The 18638-nt window shown below is 48.4% G+C and overlaps 1 long non-coding RNA gene across 1 annotated transcript; it reads left to right on the forward strand.

Annotated features, from left to right (window-relative positions):
* The first annotated feature begins 2653 nt into the window (after window positions 1–2653).
* On the forward strand, window positions 2654–10041 carry LOC148774224 (uncharacterized). The gene is made up of 3 exons (XR_016036060.1): window positions 2654–3527; window positions 8439–8538; window positions 9636–10041. It is a non-coding gene; the product is annotated as an uncharacterized LOC148774224 (long non-coding RNA).
* The last annotated feature ends 8597 nt before the right edge of the window (window positions 10042–18638 follow it).

Consider the following 18638-nt stretch of genomic DNA (forward strand, 5'->3'; position numbering starts at 1 on the left):
GATTTCTGTTCGTTTCCAAGGCAAACCATTCAATATTACAGTAATCCAGGCCTATGCCCCAACCAGTAATGCTGAAGAAGCCGAAGTTAATCGGTTCTATGAAGACCTACAAGACCTTTTAGAACTAACACCCAAAAAAGATGTCCTTTTCATTCTAGGGGACTGGAATGCAAAAGTAGGAAGTCAAGAAACACCTGGAGTAACTGGCAAATTTGGCCTTGGAGCACGGAATGAAGCAGGGCAAAGGCTAATAGAGTTTTGTCAAGAGAATGCACTGGTCATAGCAAACACCCTCTTCCAACAACACAAGAGAAGACTCTACACATGGACATCACCAGATGGTCAACACCGAAATCAGATTGATTATATTCTTTGCAACCAAAGATGGAGAAGCTGTATACAGTTAGCGAAAACAAGACCAGGAGCTGACTGTGGCTCAGATCATGAACTCCTTATTGCGAAGTTCAGACTTAAATTGAAGAAAGTAGGGAAAACCACTAGACCATTCAGATATGACCTCAATCAAATCCCTTATGATTATACAGTGGAAGTGAGAAATAGATTTAAGGGACTAGATCTGATTGATAGAGTGCCTGATGAACTCTGGACGGAGGTTCGTGACATTGTACAGGAGACAGGGACCAAGACCATCCCCATGGAAAAGAAATGCAAAAGAGCGAAATGGCTGTCTGAGGAGGCCTTACAAGTAGCTGTAAAAAGAAGAGAGGCAAAAAGCAAAGGAGAAAAGGAAAGATATAAGCATCTGAATGCAGAGTTCCAAAGAATAGCAAGGAGAGATAAGAAAGCCTTCCTCAGTGATCAATGCAAAGAAATAGAGGAAAACAACAGAATAGGAAAAACAAGAGACCTCTTCAAGAAAATTAGAGATTCCAAGGGAACATTTCATGCAAAGATGGGCGCGATAAAGGACAGAAATGGTATGGACCTAACAGAAGCAGAAGATATTAAGAAGAGGTGGCAGGAATACACAGAAGAACTGTACAAAAAAGATCTTCACGACCAAGATAGTCACGATAATGTGATCACCGACCTAGAGCCAGACATCTTGGAATGTGAAGTCAAGTGGGCCTTAGAAAGCATCACTACGAACAAAGCTAGTGGAGGTGATGGAATTCCAGTGGAGCTATTTCAAGTCTTGAAAGATGATGCTGTGAAAGTGCTGCACTCAATATGCCAGCAGATTTGGAAAACTCAGCAGTGGCCACAGGACTGGAAGAGGTCAGTCTTCATTCCAATCCCAAAGAAAGGCAATGCCAAAGAATGCTCAAACTACCGCACAATTGCACTCATCTCACACACTAGTAAAGTCATGCTCAAAATTCTCCAAGCCAGGCTTCAGCAGTATGTAAACCGTGAACTCCCAGATGTTCAAGCAGGTTTTAGAAAAGGCAGAGGCACCAGAGATCAAATTGCCAACATCCGCTGGATCATGGAGAAAGCAAGAGAGTTTCAGAAAAACATCTATTTCTGCTTCATTGACTATGCCAAAGCCTTTGACTGTGTGGATCACAATAAACTGTGGAACATTCTGAAAGAGATGGGAATCCCAGACCACCTGACCTGCCTCTTGAGAAACCTGTATGCAGGTCAGGAAGCAACAGTCAGAACTGGACATGGAACAACCGACTGGTTCCAAATAGGAAAAGGTGTACGTCAAGGTTGTATATTGTCACCTTGCTTATTTAACTTATATGCAGAGTACATCATGAGGAACGCTGGGCTGGAAGAAGCACAAGCTGGAATCAAGATTGCCGGGAGAAATATCAATAATCTCAGATATGCAGATGACACCACCCTTATGGCAGAAAGTGAAGAGGAACTCGAAGGCCTCTTGATGAAAGTGAAAGAGGAGAGTGAAAAGGTTGGCTTGAAGCTCAACATTCAGAAAACAAAGATCATGGCATCTGGTCCCATCACTTCATGGGAAATAGATGGAAAAACAGTGGAAACAGTGTCAGACTTTGTTTTTTTGGGCTCCAAAATCACTGCAGATGCTGATTGCAGCCATGAAATTAAAAGACGCTTGCTCCTTGGAAGGAAAGTTATGACCAACCTTGATAGTATATTAAAAAGCAGAGACATTACTTTGCCAACCAAGGTCCGTCTAGTCAAGGCAATGGTTTTTCCCATGGTCATGTATGGATGTGAGAGTTGGACTGTGAAGAAAGCTGATCGCCGAAGAATCGATGCTTTTGAACTGTGGTGTTGGAGAAGACTCTTGAGAGTCCCTTATTCTGCAAGGAGATCCAACCAGTCCATTCTAAAGGAGATCAATCCTGGATGTTCATTGGAGGGACTGATGCTAAAGCTGAAACTCCAATACTTTGGCCACCTCATGCGACGAGTTGACTCACTGGAAAAGACTCTGATGCTGGGAAAGGTTGGGGGCGGGAGGAGAAGGGGACGACGGAGAATGAGATGGCTGGATGGCATCACCGACTCTGTGGACATTAGTTTGAGTGTACTCTGGGAGTTGGTGATGGACAGGGAGGCCTGGCGTGCTGTGATTCATGGGGTCGTGGAGAGTCGGACACGACTGAGCGACTGAACTGAACTGAATTGAACTGAACTGAATAGCCACTCTCCAGGAAGCTTCCAGATCCATGCAGTGTCTGTGTATTTGGTATGTTCCTAGGGATGTTCTTTCCCTGAGAAGGTGACCAACTGTTTGGCTGAACTGCTGGCGTTTGCTGTGTGGATGCAGGCTCACTCAGAGCCGTGAACCAGCTTCTCACAGGAAGCGGGGCCTCCCTCTCTTTCCTGAGTGACCTGGGCCATGAGCTCCCAGGGGACGAGCGTACCAGTTCCAGGGCTGGTGGCCTGGCTCCTCCGGGTATTAACAGCGGGACCTTGGGCAACCCCTTAATCCTGCTGCCTCTCAACTTCCTCGTCGCCAAAGGGGGATGACTGTCGACCTTACTTCATGGATCTGCGAATACTGAGAGGAAAGATCCACAGAAAAGAGTTAACAAATAGTGCCCAGTGTGCAGCCCTCTTTCAATAGACGTTAGCCATTCTTAGTATCCTGGGTGGTGAGGCGGCTCCAAGTGAGAAAAAGCAGCCATTTTTGGTGGTGGGGATTCGAACAAAGGTCTTTCTAATTCCAGCAAGACTTGGGTCAGTTGGCAAGCGTAGAACGTCCAGCTCATGGGGCTGGAAGGGATGAAAATGTCGGGTTGAATTTATGATCAACTTTAAGTCTTTGCAGAACGCCTCAGGCAGAGGCAGTTCTTTAGGACTTGATGAGTGAGTTTTTACACTAATATCCATCCAACAAGATGATGAAGTACACATTGGTCATTTGATGTGTCAGGAATGGTCAATAAACAATGACAAAGGATCTTGTATATTCTCACAATAAACACGGCTGCTCCTTCTCACCAGCTTCCTTGATAAGCACCATCTGGACCTGACTCTTGCCTGGGAGGCAGATCACGGCTGTGAGGCAGAGTGATGTCATGGCCTCTTGAAGATTTATCTTTGCCCTCTTAAAACGTTTTTTAAAGGTAACTGAAGGGGCTCCCTGTCTTTGGACCTGGCTGAATTCTAAGGGTTCCCTTTCCGGTTTGGAACACAAGCTTGGGTAACAGTTTAATATTTTTTATTGAACCATCACCTCAGCCTCTTGCTTCTGCACTGAAGGAGGGGTGAGCCGGGTGTGAGGGACTTGGGAGCTTGGAGTGGGGAGGACAGGGCTTCGGGGTGGTTGTCGCGTGTGAAGGTGTGGAGTGGGGACACTGGGAAGGGGGCCTTGATTGTTTCGTGTGTGGTGAATGGACCCTCCCTCTTTGGTGTTTGTATGAGAATCAGCAGTAAAGAACTCAGTATGTTTTTGGACATTGAGCTAGTGTTTAATTGGACCAAGATGGGGCTACCAGCTCGTGGCTTGTCCCCTGGAAGACTGCTTGACCTTGTAAGGCCCTTGTAAGTACGGGGCACCTGGGAAGGACTTGAACGAGTCACCACCACCCTGGTTGCGGGCATGTACCTCGTGAATCTCCAGATGGATACGTTTAACTGTAAACATCCTCTAAATCTCCTTCTCAGGGAACAGGCCAGTTACTGTAAGGCTCCTTCAGCCTCTCCCTGCCCACCCCCTCCCCTACTCCCACCCTTTACCCACATTCCAGAAGCGACTCCTCCTGCCTTTCGAAGTCACCTCTCCTAGGGTTCCCAAGTCTGTCCTGATGCCTTCTGACCTTGTTTCCACATGACTTGACAGGGTTGGTCATGAACTTGGGGAGCTCGTGATGGTATTTGCTCAGGGACCTGGAAACATGGACATTCTCTTTGGCCCAACCAGCACTCCCCTCTACAAAGTCCCAGAGGAAGATAGGGGTGTGGGAGTAGCCCACGGCCAAGCTGTGATGTGGAAAAGAAAGAAGTGGCCTAAGGCAGAGGAGAGAGGATGGCCCCTGGCCACCATCAGGAGTGGGCGAGGAAGAGTGGAGTCATCAGCGCAGAGCCGCTCCTCTGGTTCCTGACTCGAGCTTGGTCTCAGGGTGTGGGTACACCCTTGTGTACCTCGCGTGTGTGTGCGTGCTGAGAGAGAGCAGACTTGAGCCATCTCTAGAGGCTGAGCTGGCCGTCTGTGTGTGGTCACACTGACCTGTGCTGTTGTGGACCCCTTGTCATGGGAGTGGGGGTCAGGAGGGTTTTGAATGAACCAGCCATTCATATAAGGAAGTCCATCTAGCATCACAAATTCAAATGTATTCAATTGAATAAACACTGTGCTCCGACTGTGTCCCAAGAGCTAGAGCTAGAAAGATGAGCACGAAATCCACGGAATCCACTGTCAAGTGTCTCACAGCCCAGTGAGACCAGGAGTATGTACTTAACATTATAGTAGTGTATCCAGAAACAGAGAGAGACTTTATTTTTTTGGCCTCCAAAATCACTGCAGATGGTGACTGCAGCCAACTTGCTCCTTGGAAGAAAAGCTATGACCAACCTAGATAGCATATTAAAAAGCAGAGACATTACTTTGCAAACAAAGGTCCGCCTACTCAAAGCTATGGTTTTTCCAGTAGTCATGTATGGATGTGAGAGTTGAACTATAAAAAAGCTGAGCACTGAAAAACTGATGCTTTTGAACTGTGGTGTTGGAGAAGACTTTTGAGAGTCCCTTGGACTGCAAGGAGATCCAACCAGTCCATCCTGAAGGAGATCAGTCCTGAATATTCATTGGAAGGACTGATGCTGAAGCTGAAACTCCAATCCTTTAGCCACCTGATGCGAAGAGCTGATTCACTGGAAAAGACCCTGATGCTGGGAAAGATTGAAGGCAGGAGGAGAAGGGGACGACAGAGGATGAGATGGTTGGATGGTGTCACCTACTCAATGGACATGAGTTTGGGTAAACTCCGGGAGTTGGTGATGGACAGGGAGGCCTGGCGTGCTGCAGTCAATGGGGTTACAAAGAGTCGGACACGACTGAGCAACTGAACTGAACTGAGTGTATGCAGAAGGCGCTGTGGGAGGAAGATGGAGGTGAAGACTGAGGAGCAGCAGGCCTGGTGTGGCCTGGGAGCCTGTCAGAAATGTAGGTCTCAGGCTCCACCCCGAAGCCACTGAAACCAGCCTTTTGGCTGGGCCCCCAGGTGACTGGTTTGCAGGGTACACCTGGAGACCATCAAGGTTTGGACCACACTGTGTCCTGGGCGCGGAGTGTTCACCCTGCAAATGCTGTCTGCGCCCTCGTTCTGTCACTGTAAAGTTGAGTTCAACAAGGAATGTCAGGGCTGGTCATCTGTGTCCCCCAGGGCTTCTCTCACTCAGGATGCTCGTACTTAGCAGCCAGAACACAAACAGATTTCTAGATGTTTCTGCCCATGAAGTGCTTAAAAGAAAAAAAGGTTAGTCTCTGAGTTGTGTCCGATTCTTTGCAACCCCATGGACTGTAGCCCACCGGGCTGCTCTGTCCGTGGGATTTCCCAAGCCAGAATATTCTAGTGGGTTGCCTTTCTCTTCTCCAGGAGAAGAAGAAATATTTCTGCATTGCAGGTGGATTCTTTACCATCTGAGCCACCAGGAAAGCCCACGTCAAGTGCTTAAAACTCGTTGCTATCATATTTTCATGTGCAGCCTAATGCCACGTTGGAAGTTACAGGCTGTTCCCATACTTCTGTGTCCGGCTCTCTCCTACATCACATCAACAGCCCAGTTGGTGACCTTTATTCTTCAAACCTTCTTCCATTCTTCCGTTCTAGAAGTTTCTAAACTTGTTTCTGGGTCTCGTTTTTTGGAGGGCAGTGGCGATGTCTTTTCAAATAATTCCTTAACCTACCATCATCCCCTGTATTCTTAAGCAGAATGGGAAGGAAGCCTTTCTCCTTTTTCAGGATGTATTAACTTCAAAGAAACGGGACCATGCTCTTGGAGGAAGGAAGAACCACATCCTGAGACCTGGGTGCCACTTTCAGGGGCTCACACCCAAAGGCACATGCATATGAGCCCAAAATAAACTAGACTCTAGGCACCAGAGAGGTGTTTTTTTTTGTTTGTTTGTTTCAATGAAGAAGTTTGAAAGCATAACTTTTCAGCTCTGCCCCTGCAATTTTTCAAGCTACTGTAGAATTGGTGATATTTCAAAGTATGGGAAAATATAGGGAAATGGTAAGAGAATTCTTTTCTCCTTTCACCTTCCTATGGGGCCTTTCCAGATGGCTCAGTAGTAAAGAATCCACCTGCTGATGCAGGAGATGCAAGACACGTGGAAAAATCTCCTGGAGAAGGAAATGGCAATCCACTCCAGTATTCTTGCCTGGAGGGTCCCATGGATGGAGGAGCCTGGCAGGCCACGGGGTTGCAAAAGAGTTAGACACGACTGAGCGACTGAGCACACATGATAATTAAAAACAAACCTACCTGCAGAGCTGTCTGGGTGCATCTTACCGAGTCAGCCCCGGAACCAGATAACTGGCCTCAGAACATCCGACTGTGACACGCTGTTCCCGCAGAGTGAACGCTCCGCTGAGCAGTTAATCGGACCTTCGTTCCAACTCAGGGGAGAGAACTTGAACCAAGGAACCTGGGCGGGGAGAGCAGCGCTTTCTTACCCTAATTTATCAAGGGTACATCTGAAAGAGCCGCCATTAGGACCTATTCCAACAAAGACATGCTGCCGAATGCAAAGACCTAAACACAAAGAAAAAGGATTAGAATACGATGGACACAGAGCTTAGGGCCAGGTCTCTCGAGGGCAGCATTAGACGTTTGGGGCTGGAAGCCTGGTGGGCTGCAGTCCGTGGCGTTATAAAGAACTGGACACGACTGAGCGACTCAGTCCAGCAGAGCTCTTGGTCAGTGAACTCCTGCTCGCCCTAGGGCGTTTAGGAGCTTCTTTGGGCTCTCCTTGCCAGGTGCCAGCCTCGGTCCCTCAGCTGTGATCAAGTGAAGTGTCTCCAGTCGTTGCCACACAGCCCTCCGGGCGGTGCTGTCCCCGCGGGCCAAGAACAACTGGGTGACAGCAGCTAATGGGCTGGATTCACAGCCCCGCTCTGCCAGCTGCTTGCCCCCAGTCTCGGATTTAAACCTCCAGGTGTCCCTGAGCTCAGTGGCTTCATCTGTAAAAAGGGGGATGCCGCACAGGATTACTGTAGGATTAAGGGGTAAGTGTACATCATCTGGCACACAGTAAGGGTTCAATAAACAGTAACTACGTTTGGGATGATAAGGCCAACCTCTTACCTGAAGTGAAACACTGTAACCCACAAACGGGGATGACTCACTGATAAGGGATTAAAGACACAGAACACACCTTAGATGGTCACACGGGGAATGATTCCGCAGTAGTGAAGAAAAGCCACACTCCCCCTCCCATACTCATGACCAGCCATAAGAAAAGCACTACACACATCGGATTAGCAGAGAAGCTCGGGGAAGTCTGAAGGACTCAAATAGCCTTAACGGGGGTTCCCGTTTTAACCTTGGAAATCTGGGAAACAACAGGGCACAGTGTAAGCAGAGCAGAAAAAAAGAACAGAGGGCCATTTAGAGGAGCTCAAACGTTCAAACCCAACCAACCCTCCATCAGTGTGTGATACCACTGTCTCGCTTAAGTACCTTACTTAGAAAGTCCCCTTGAAATCCAAGCTACATGGCGACTCCTCCAGGCCATCCCGACCTGCTCGGGCTCCCTGAAGATAGAAGCAGAAACACCCCTGTCTGGGGCTGGAGATGCCATGCAATAGAGTTAAAATTACACTGAAGAAGCACCAACTTTTGATTGATTTTATTGTAGATGAGTGAATCAAGCAAGATGTGAACTTTGAATTGATTGCGACAGGTCGCATTATCAGTGTGTTCTCAGATTATTTAATTTCTGGTCTGATCTTATCTCCGGTTTCCCAAGATGCTTCAGAAGGCTTTCATGTCCACAGCCTAAATCACACCTTTTTTTTTTCTCTTGCCAGGGGTCCATGTTCCCAGAGCGCGTGTAGATGGGGACACGTTTTACACAGCACAACTTAGCACTTTTGGAACCTCACCCTTGCCTTCGGCAAATTCCTTAAGGTTTGAAAGAAAAATCTATCTTTATCAAGTTATCTTGGGTTTTTTTGGTGTATCTTTAATCAGGGCAATCGTTGGTTTATTTTTACGTGTTACTCATCTTTTTATTTTTTTTCCTTTTGCATTTCATTTAAGTCTTTCATTTATTCATTTAAGTCTTGAAATTTCAGTTCCCTTGAGTTATGTACCAGGGTTATTCTTCATGGCAAAAGACTCAGAAATACTGATCTATATCTGCAGTTTTACCTGGCTCTAATTTTTATTTTTGCCCTGAGACACCATTATTAGTTAGGATCCTGGTAGAAGGAAGATGACTGAACTGAAAAGAATATTAATTAAGCACTTTGGGCTGAGTTAAGGGATCAACCAGGGATGGTACGGCCCCGGGACCAAGAACAGCAAGGAACTGTGACCGCCATGAGCCTGATGAGAAATGTACAAGAGGAGCCCCAGATCAGGGGGGCCTCAGGGGAGCAGGCAGCCCCGAGAAGCTCAGAGATGAAAACTCCCTCTTTGCTCCCACCTTTTGATTTCTTAAGGGTGCCTGTGATCCTCCGGTCTGGGAGATACGGTCTGGAGAGGTGAGTTCCCAGGCACAGTGAAGGGCAGAAAATAATACATCTGGATGGAGGTGGGGATAAGGCACAGACAGAATAACCAAATCCAGCCCCTCTTCACACTTGGCTGTTGAAATTCTCATTAGATTATCAATAGGTGAGCCATTCTCCAGAGAATGCATGCCAATTTTATTCTTGTGATGAAATCAGTTTCTGCTCTTCCTCGAGGTGAATATATGTGTGTGTGTGTGTTTTTTTCCTTTTAGCAACTTCTCTTTCTCCTGCTTCATCCATCTCTGTCCCTCTACAGAGCGGACAGCTGTCTTTAAGAGCCTTAACGCCCATACAGAGAAAGTGCTAGAAATGTTAGCTCCCAGCCCCGACTCTCCATCTGCTGAGCCAGAAACTCTGGGGTGGAGTCCGCCGATCATCATCCACAAGCCCTCTGGGGAGTCTGACGCAGGCTCGGGTCTGAGAAGCTCGGGCGGGATGCTATGCGAATGCTCCCTGATGCTCTTCTCACACCACACCTTCTTGTTCCAGGCGTAGCTGTGGCAACCAGCAGTGCACAGGTGCAGTCTGACCACACCTCCCGCCAGCTGCTCCACGGGTATCTTCCCTGCCTCGGGCTTGCTTCTCTTCCATCGCAGTGTGGGATGACTGGAGGAGCCTGCCTGGCTGTCCTTGGGCGTGTGCGAACCTGGAGTTGCTGGGGAGTTCGTGCATAGTCCTGGGGCAGCCCTGGACCAGGGGAGGTTGGGAGCCAGGGGAGCAACCTCTCTCCCACGATCTTGGGGTGGAGGTTTTGGCGGCTCCTCAGTGGCTTCCAGTGCACTGAGCACCCCCTGTCCGAAGCACTTGCCCGCTCGGTGATAAACCTTTGGGCTGATTCTCCCTCTTCCATTCTCTTTATTTTTGTTTCCTAGGATCACTTTCCAAAATAAACACCTTGCACACTGACCTTTGTGTGAGGTTCTATGTCTTAGAGGAATCCAAGCAAAGATAATGTCACCCCTTCTTTGTCAATATTGTACTCACCTTTAGGGACCAGTCTGACCTTTAAGGACCAGTTTGCATGTCACCTTTAGTTCACTATGGCTTCCCTGGTGGCTCAGGTGGTAAAGAATCTGCGTGCAATGCAGGAGACCTGGATTCAATCCCTGCATCGGGGGAAGATCACCTGGAGAAGGGCATGGCAACCCACTCCAGTGTTCTTGCCTGGAGAATCCCATGGACAGAGGAGCCTGGTGGGCTACAGTCCATGGGGTCGTAAATAGTCGTGGGGTTGCAAAGAGTCGTGGGGTTGCAAAGACTCAGACGTGGCTGAGTTACTCACGCTTTCACCTTTTTCACTTTTAACTCGTAAGCCTCTGCTCTCAATTAGAATCAAGTCCCTCTCGCTTGGGCTTCTGTGTGCTTATTTTTCTCACATTCACAGCAGTATTCATCTGTGTCTGGCAGTGTGGTTCCATAGATCTCTGTCTCCCCACTGGACCAGTGTTCCTGAGGTCAGGGACTGTCTATTCATTTAAGGAACACTCCCCCAACCCCTCCACCCCTATCCTGGAGAGTTCTGGATCGTGCTGAGCACAGCAAATGTCTGTTGAATTCAAGAGCACATCGGAGTCCTGCCTAATGGTTTTTAAAGTCACATTGTAGTATTGTTAGCAAACCTGACTTTAGAATATTGTATTCTTTGAAGTTGTGGTCTTGAAGCAGTGAGGCTCTCTTTTACCTATTCTCAATCCAGTTGGTGCTTGAAATAAGGTGCAATTGGTTGTGACCATTCAGTATGCCTAGGGCATACAACCTTGGAGTGGCCCAGGGCTCTGTGTTCAGAAGGTTAAAATTATTAAAGCTTTAAAGGTTTAATGCTGGGCTGTTGCTGTTCTGAAATTCTTAATAATTTTATCTGTGAAGCTGGGTTGGGGAGTGACGTGAAGAGAGGCAGTGGAGCAGACACGTGAGCAGGGGGGGGCAGGTGGTATCCGGCCTTCCTGGCCACTCCACTCACGTGTGACCTCATCACATCCATGAGCAAAGATCCCAGTGGATCCACAAAACGTGGGAGCCCCAGGGAGAGTCAAAGTGAAGCCAGGAAGGTGTGTTACATTCATGACTGAGCAAACCGGAGGAGGAGAGTGGGGCGGGGACCATGCTTCCCAGCAGAACCAGGACGGGCTTCCGATGCAGAAAGTGGCGTTTTGAGCGTGGTCGCTCAGTCACTGTCAAGACTCTGCGACCTCGTGGACTGTCGCCCACCAGGCTCCTCTGTCCTTGTAATTCTCCAGGCAAGAATACTGGAGTGGGTAGCCATTCCCTTCTCCATGGGATCTTCCTGACCCAGGGATCGAACCCAGGTCTCCTGCACTGCAGACAGATTCTTTACTGTCTGAGCTGCCAGGGAAGAACACCCCAGTGGAGTTCTAATAGACACTGACTGCCAAGGAGCCCTGTCGCCGCCTTTTTCACTTGTGTTATTTCTCTGAATTAGTCGACCACTTATTCTGAAAATGACTACGTAGAGGAAAAGGAGAAGGCAGGGTAACCCACAATTCCTTTTCCTTGGGTTCTTCCTTATCTGACAGTAAGCGAAAGCTAGAAAACCTTGGTCACATGTGCATATGTCAAGAGGTGAAATAAACAGAGTTTGGTTAGTTTTATTTAGTGTTTCCACTGTTTAGATAAGAATAAAATATGTAGATCAGAACAAAATATGTTTGCGTCTATGACATAGAGTGAGATGGCTGGATGGCATCACCGACTTGATGGACATGAGTTTGAGTGAACTCCGGGAGTTGGTGATGGACAGGGAGGCCTGGCGTGCTGCGATTCATGGGGTCGAGGAGAGTTGGACACGACTGAGCGACTGAACTCAACTGAACTGATGAGCTATAAACTAGCAATTGTATAATTTCATTGACTCTAAGTTGAACACCCTTCTCTTTGCATTTGGAATAGTCTTGGCGTTTAAAATGGTCTTTCCCCTATCTTCTGCTTTTCTTCTATGCTGTCGTTTTCAGCATAGATGGTCTTTGCACAATATTAAGGTGAATGGGGAGATTTAAATACATTCATCAGTGGAAAGAAATACTAACTCAAATAAGAATAAAAAACAAAGCAATGCACTAAGAAACTGTTGTGCAATGGGCCAAGGGTGAGGGGTGTGTGTGTGCAAGCATGTAGAATAAAACGCTGGAATCAACAAGAAAAAAATGTAAGGTGAGCCGCTTCTCTTCCTGGTTAGAAGGCGCCAAGCTTCGGGAATACAAAGACAGAAGTCAGTGTCCCCGCCTGAGGACGTCACACAGGAGCTGGGGTTCAGACGACAGCCCAAGAATCAGAGAAAAGGATGGGGGCAGCTGAGCCTCCAGCTGCGCGGGAGTCTGGAGCTGAGGGGGCAGCCGTGAGCCCCGAGGGGGTCTCCTTTCACCCAGGCCACCAGCCGCCTTCTAGACAGCGGGACTCCAACACTGCAGGAATGAATCTGACTCAGGGTTGCTTTCTTAACCGAGAGTCCAGTACATGGGTGGTGGAAGCTTCGATCGCCCAGTTCACCTCCAGACTACCATGGCGAGGCTGTGATTCAGGTTTCCAAGAAAAAGAAACTCAGGTGAAACGGTATTTCAGGGAGAGTCCCCTCTTAGGAAGGCAGAACGTACGTTGGTGGAAAAGAGGAACATAGGGCAGGGCCATGCCTGCCTTACGTGTGTTCTTATTCCCAAGGACAGTGCTTCCGGTTGCCTTCTGGATTTCACAGCTAAAATCGAGAAGTCCTTGTGCCTTTCTCATGTCTACATAGGGGTAATATTTCTCCTCTCCTTACATTTCAGGATGGAGAAGGCAATGGCAAGCCACTCCAGGACTCTTGCCTAGAAAATCCCATGGATGGAGGAGCCTGGTGGGCTGCAGTCCGTGGGGTCGCTAAGGGTCGGACACGACTGAGCGACCTCACTTTCACTTTTCACTTTCACACATTGGAGAAGGAAATGGCAACCCACTCCAGTGTTCTTGCCTGGAGAATCCCAGGAAAGCGGGGGCCTGGTGGGCTTCCGTCTATGGGGTCACACAGAGTCGGACACGACTGAAGTGACTTAGCAGTAGCAGTACATTTCAGAAACTCATCCTTTTTTTTCTCTGTGGGCGTCATGTTGCTTTGCTGTAAGAGATTTAACAGCCCTGGAAAGAAAGACTCGTTCAAGAAGCCCCTTCTCAGGGTGTTCCGAGACCCCTGGAGGATGACGCATGTCAATAACTCGCATCCAGAGAGACCCCTGTCAATAAGCTGCTTCACCTGCCCCGAGTTATGACTCGCTGCCAGCACTGTTTGCGTGTTATTTACTTTTGGCTGTGGTGGCTTTTCGTTGCTGTGCTCCTAGTTCCTCTAGCTGTGGCGGGCAGGGCCCCTCTAATTGCGATGTGTGGGCCTCATTGCAGTGGCTTCTCTTGTTGTGGAGTGCGGGCTCTAGGCTCGAGGGCTTTGGCAGTTTTGGCACATGGGCTTAGTTGCCCTGTGGCACGTGGGATTGTTTGTCCCGTGTCCCCTGCATTGGCAGGCAGGTTCTTAACCACGGGACCACCAGGGAAGCCCCATTCGTGTATTCATCAGATTGAGAAATTCCCGAGAGTGGCTTCCTACCTGTCCCACCTCTGTGTCCCCCCACCCCCCACCCCAGGACCCAGCACAGCACCTGGGACCGAGGAGGAGCACAGTGAAGCGGGCTGGTTGAGTGAATAAGCTGATGGCCAGCTCATTGCTCCCAAAGGGAAAGGGAAAGTCGCTCAGTCGTGTCCGACTCTTTGCAACCATGGAGTTCTGTACAGTCCATGGAATTCTCCAGGCCAGAATACTGGAGTGGGTGGCCTTTCTCTTCTCCAGGGGATCTTCCTGACCCAGGGATTGAATGGGGGTCTCCAGCTCTTTGAGTTACAATCTTTGTTGCCTCATCTCTTCCCTTCATTTATCACTCTTTCCTAACACTTCTCAGTAGAGTTTAATATACACACGTGAACATGCACCCCTGCCACACACACACGCACGCGCACACACGCACGCACACACAGGCACACACACATGCACGCACACACAGGCACACACACACACACACGCATGCACACACAGGCACACACACATGCACACACACACATGCACACACACACATGCACACACACATGGACACACACAAGCACACACATGTGCACACACACACAGGCACACACACACACACGCACACACAAGCACACACATGCGCATGCACACACAGGCACACACACGCACACACACGCACATGCACACACACATGCACACACACATGCACGCACACATGCACGCACACACACAGGCACACACACATGGACACACACAAGCACACACATGTGCACACACACACAGAGGCACACACACACACGCACACACAGGCACACACACATGCACACACACGCACACACACAAGCACACACATGCGCATGTACACACACGCACACACACATGCACACACACACGCGCACACACAGGCACACACATGCATGCACACATACAGGCATACACACGCATGCACACACAGGCACACACATGCACGCACACACACACGCACACACACGCTGACTTCGCGTAGCACAGCAGAAGCCGAGGAAAAGGTTTAGCGGGGACGCTCGCACTTGTGGCGCCGGTCCATGGGCCCGCAGCAGATGATGGATGGCCTGGCTGCGCGTCCTGGCAGGATGGATCTGTCGGTCGGGTCTGATTTCAGAGCACACCTGGAGGCCTGGTGACAGCCCGTGCTCCCGAGCGACTTTGGGAGAGAACTTATTTATTATAAAGCTAAAATTAAACGACGTGTTTTTACATGTTGTTCAGCGGCAGCAGCTGAGGCAAAACCTTTGTCAACGAGAGCTTTTCACACCTCGGATTTCAACCCAGCGAGCAGATTTCTGTGTCAGGCCGGTGTCGGTTTTCAGCACTGAGAATGGATGAGCTGGGCCTCCCTGGTGGCTCAGTGGTGAAGAATCCGCCTGCCAGGGCAGGAGACACGGGTTCGACCCCTGATCCGGGAAGATCCCACGTGCTGCAGAGCGATTAAGCCTGTGTGCAGCACAAGTGTTGAGGCTGTGCTCTCGAGCCCGGGAACCGCACCTACCAAGCCCACATGCTGGAGAGTCTGTTGCATAACACGAGAAACCGCTGCAAAAAGAAGCCTCCCCTTGCCGCAACTAGAGAAAAGCCCGTTGCAGCCACAAAGACCCAGCATGGCCCCAGATAAATAAATTATTAAAAAAGGAAAGAAAAGAAAATGGAGGCCCTAATGTGGGAAAGCGAAAAGGCACGCCCTTTGTCTTTCTCTTGGTTAAAATCTTCTCATTTTAGCTGAGGTCACTTTTCGCCCCTGACCTGCTCCTGAGAGTCTCCGCTCCCAGCCATGACAGGAGGTCCAGGGAAGGGTGAATGGGCCAGGTGGCTTTCCTGGCACGGCTGAAGGTGCTTTTGTCATCTGGGACCTGAGAGGCTGATCTCACCGCGCTCCCGTCCATGGAGCTCAACGGTGCCTTGACTGCCTGGCTGCCAGCCCTGCTGCCCACGGGGCTGTGTTGCCAACGTTCGTGTCCCATTGTCCCCTCACCACGCTCACTGCCCGTCTGGACAAAACATCCTGTTCAGGGTGAGAGGTCCGGGATGGACTCACAGAAACTGCTGGCTGCACCAGGCTCCTCCCACGTCAGCGCTTCTACTGAGAACAAGCATCTGAGCCCCGGATTTCCTACACTCACCCTTGGCGGTACAGGAGAAAGAAACCTCTCAACACAGACCATTCCAGATGCGGCTCTAAGGCTCAAAAATAAGTCAGGAACCAGACTGCAGGGCAAGATAGAGAGTTAACTGAGATGGAAAGATAAAGGCTAAGGAGACCCTCCTACCCCCTGGAATGGAAGCTAGGAAAACTTCACACCATGGATAGGATGAGCTGGATGCAAGAAAGCCACCAGTTGCAACATGACCTGTAGGCTGTAATCATCCAAGGGTATTGCGATGTTGACTTTACAGTTTTTTAGGTATTTAGCTCTTACGAAGTATTGAGGTACATGACTGTTGATTTTAAACCATAAATAGGTATTGCTACCTTTTACAAATGAGGAAACTGATGCTTGTAGGAGTTAAGTGATTTTGCACAAGATATACAGCTAGTAGCTGGCAAAGCTGAGACTGGGAAACTAAACCTACAGGTGCCTCATGCACTTTTACTGCTGATGAAATGAAGGTATGTCCTTAGGCATCTTTAAAAAGCAGCCAGCTTATTTATTTTTTTTCTGATTGAATTTTTTTTATTGGAGGCTAATTATTTTACAATAAAAGGGTATTAACAACAAATACTCTGTAAACTAGTTACAATGCACAAACTTGCTAAAAACACAGGTGATGTGCTGATGAGCCTCTCTGGGTCTAGAAAAGGAGGATAACGTTAATCATTGCTGAGTACTGCCAGCTCTGTCAAGGTAAAAGGCATTGTGTTGAGTGAGCGAGAACATTCTGGTCACTACACAGTGTGTTCCTTACTGAGGAGGAGGTATTTCCTCAGGTTCTGATGCGATGACCTAATATATCCCTTCAAGTGAAGCGAGGTCCAGGGCCATTCGCTCCCTTTTGCTGGATTAGGTGGACTGGCTATTAAATCTGTTTCACTGGAACCTAGGCTCTGGGGAGATGATCACAGTCATTGGGAAATTCGTCTTTTGCTTTGAGATGAAGGAGCTGGCTTCCTGATTTGTGGACCGTGGCTAGCATGAACCCGTTCTCTGGCACCAGCTCACTTCTGGGTGAACTAGACTCTGGAATAAGATTATGAAGTGTTTTAATCATTCCTCACATGGCGACTGTCAAGAGCTGTGAAGGTCTGTAGGTTTACCTCCTTGCAAAGTTAGTAAGTTAGCCTACGACAGCTTCAGAGACGCCAACAAGAGCTAGGAGACGCCTGGATTAGAGACAAAGGAGAATCCCAGATGGCTCGGTGGTAAAGAATCCGCCTGCCAGTGAAGGAGATGCAAGGGACAAGGGTTTGATCTCTTGATTGGGAAGATCCTCTGGAGTAAGAAATGGCAACCCACTCCAGTATTCTTGCCTGGAAAATCCCACAGACAGAGGAGCCTGGTGGGCTATAGTCCATGGGGCCGCAAAGGTTTGGACATGACTGAGCAACAGAGCATGAGTGTTCACGCGTGCCCGCACGCACACACACACACGTGCACACATGCACACACACACGTGCACACATGCACACACACACGTGCACACATGCGCACACACACACGCACACACACACACTTCTCAGCCAAGCAGTAGCTGGAGTATCATCATTGTCCTGTGCTCATCCCCCAAGTCCCAGCTCTACAGAGTGGCCAAATGGGGCCAGATGACACCCCACACTCAGGAGGGCGCGTCACAGGAGAGGAGCCAGGCTTAGGAAACCCCCAAGATTTTATAGTGGACTGTACACAAACCTGCAACCTTTGCCTGGCAGAAGCCTTCATCTTTTTCGCTCTGGACAGCAAACAAACCAGCCCTGAGCTCTGGAGGGAGACACCACCTCTGTCTTCCAAGGCTGTTCTCAGTGCAAACATCCTTGAAAAGATAAGCTGGAGCAAAGCCTGTCACTGCTTCTGCCTGAAGAAACAGGACAGACCCTGCGGAATCGCCTTCCCGCAGCGGCTTCCTTCAACTTCAACTCTTGCACACAGATCTCCAAATTTTCCTAAATCTCTCACCAGACCAAAACTCCAGGCCGAAAGGTACAAGGGAAAGATAGGAAGATGGGAGGTGCAGAGTCCCTTTTTTTTTTGTGCTGTTTCATTAACAACATTTTTTCCACCTTCCTTTTATTCATGTCCAGAAATTTGGACAGTTTCCCTCAGAAGAATGCAGATTAGAAGAATCGGATGTCTAGCAATTCATGCATTCAGCAGAAATGGTATTATAGTTTATATGGCAATTAGAACGTATATACAACAAAAGATAGAAGTTATGAAAAGTCAAGGGAGAGACTCGGATGAAGCACTGCAACTTTTTTTTTTAATTGAGTATAGTTGATTTACAATGTTGTGCTAGTTTCGGGTGTATAGGTGAAAATATATATATATATATATATATACTATTCTTTTTCAGATGCCCTTCCAAGTTATTACACAATATTGAGTACAGTTCTCTGTGCTATACAGCAGGTCCTTGTTGGTTATCTATTTTATATATGGTGGTGTGTATCTGTTAATCCCAAATTCCTAAACTATCCCTCCCCTCCCTTTTCCCTTTGTTAACCATAAGTTTGTTTTCTCTTTCTGTGAGTCTGTTTGGTAAAAAGTTCATTTGTACTTTTATTTTTTTTAGATTCCATGTATAAGTGAAATCACACGGTATTTGTCATTCTCTGTCTTCACTTAGTATGATCGTCTCCAGGTCCATCCATGTTGCTGCAAATGGCATTATTTCACTCTTTCTTATGGCTGAGTAATATTCCACTGCGTATATATGCCACATCTTCTTTATCCATTTATCTGTTGATG

This window comes from Moschus berezovskii, chromosome 23 (assembly GCF_049115385.1).
Source record: "Moschus berezovskii isolate FMDL1 chromosome 23, NW_MosBer_1.0, whole genome shotgun sequence".
Classification (NCBI taxonomy): Eukaryota; Metazoa; Chordata; class Mammalia; order Artiodactyla; family Moschidae; genus Moschus; species Moschus berezovskii.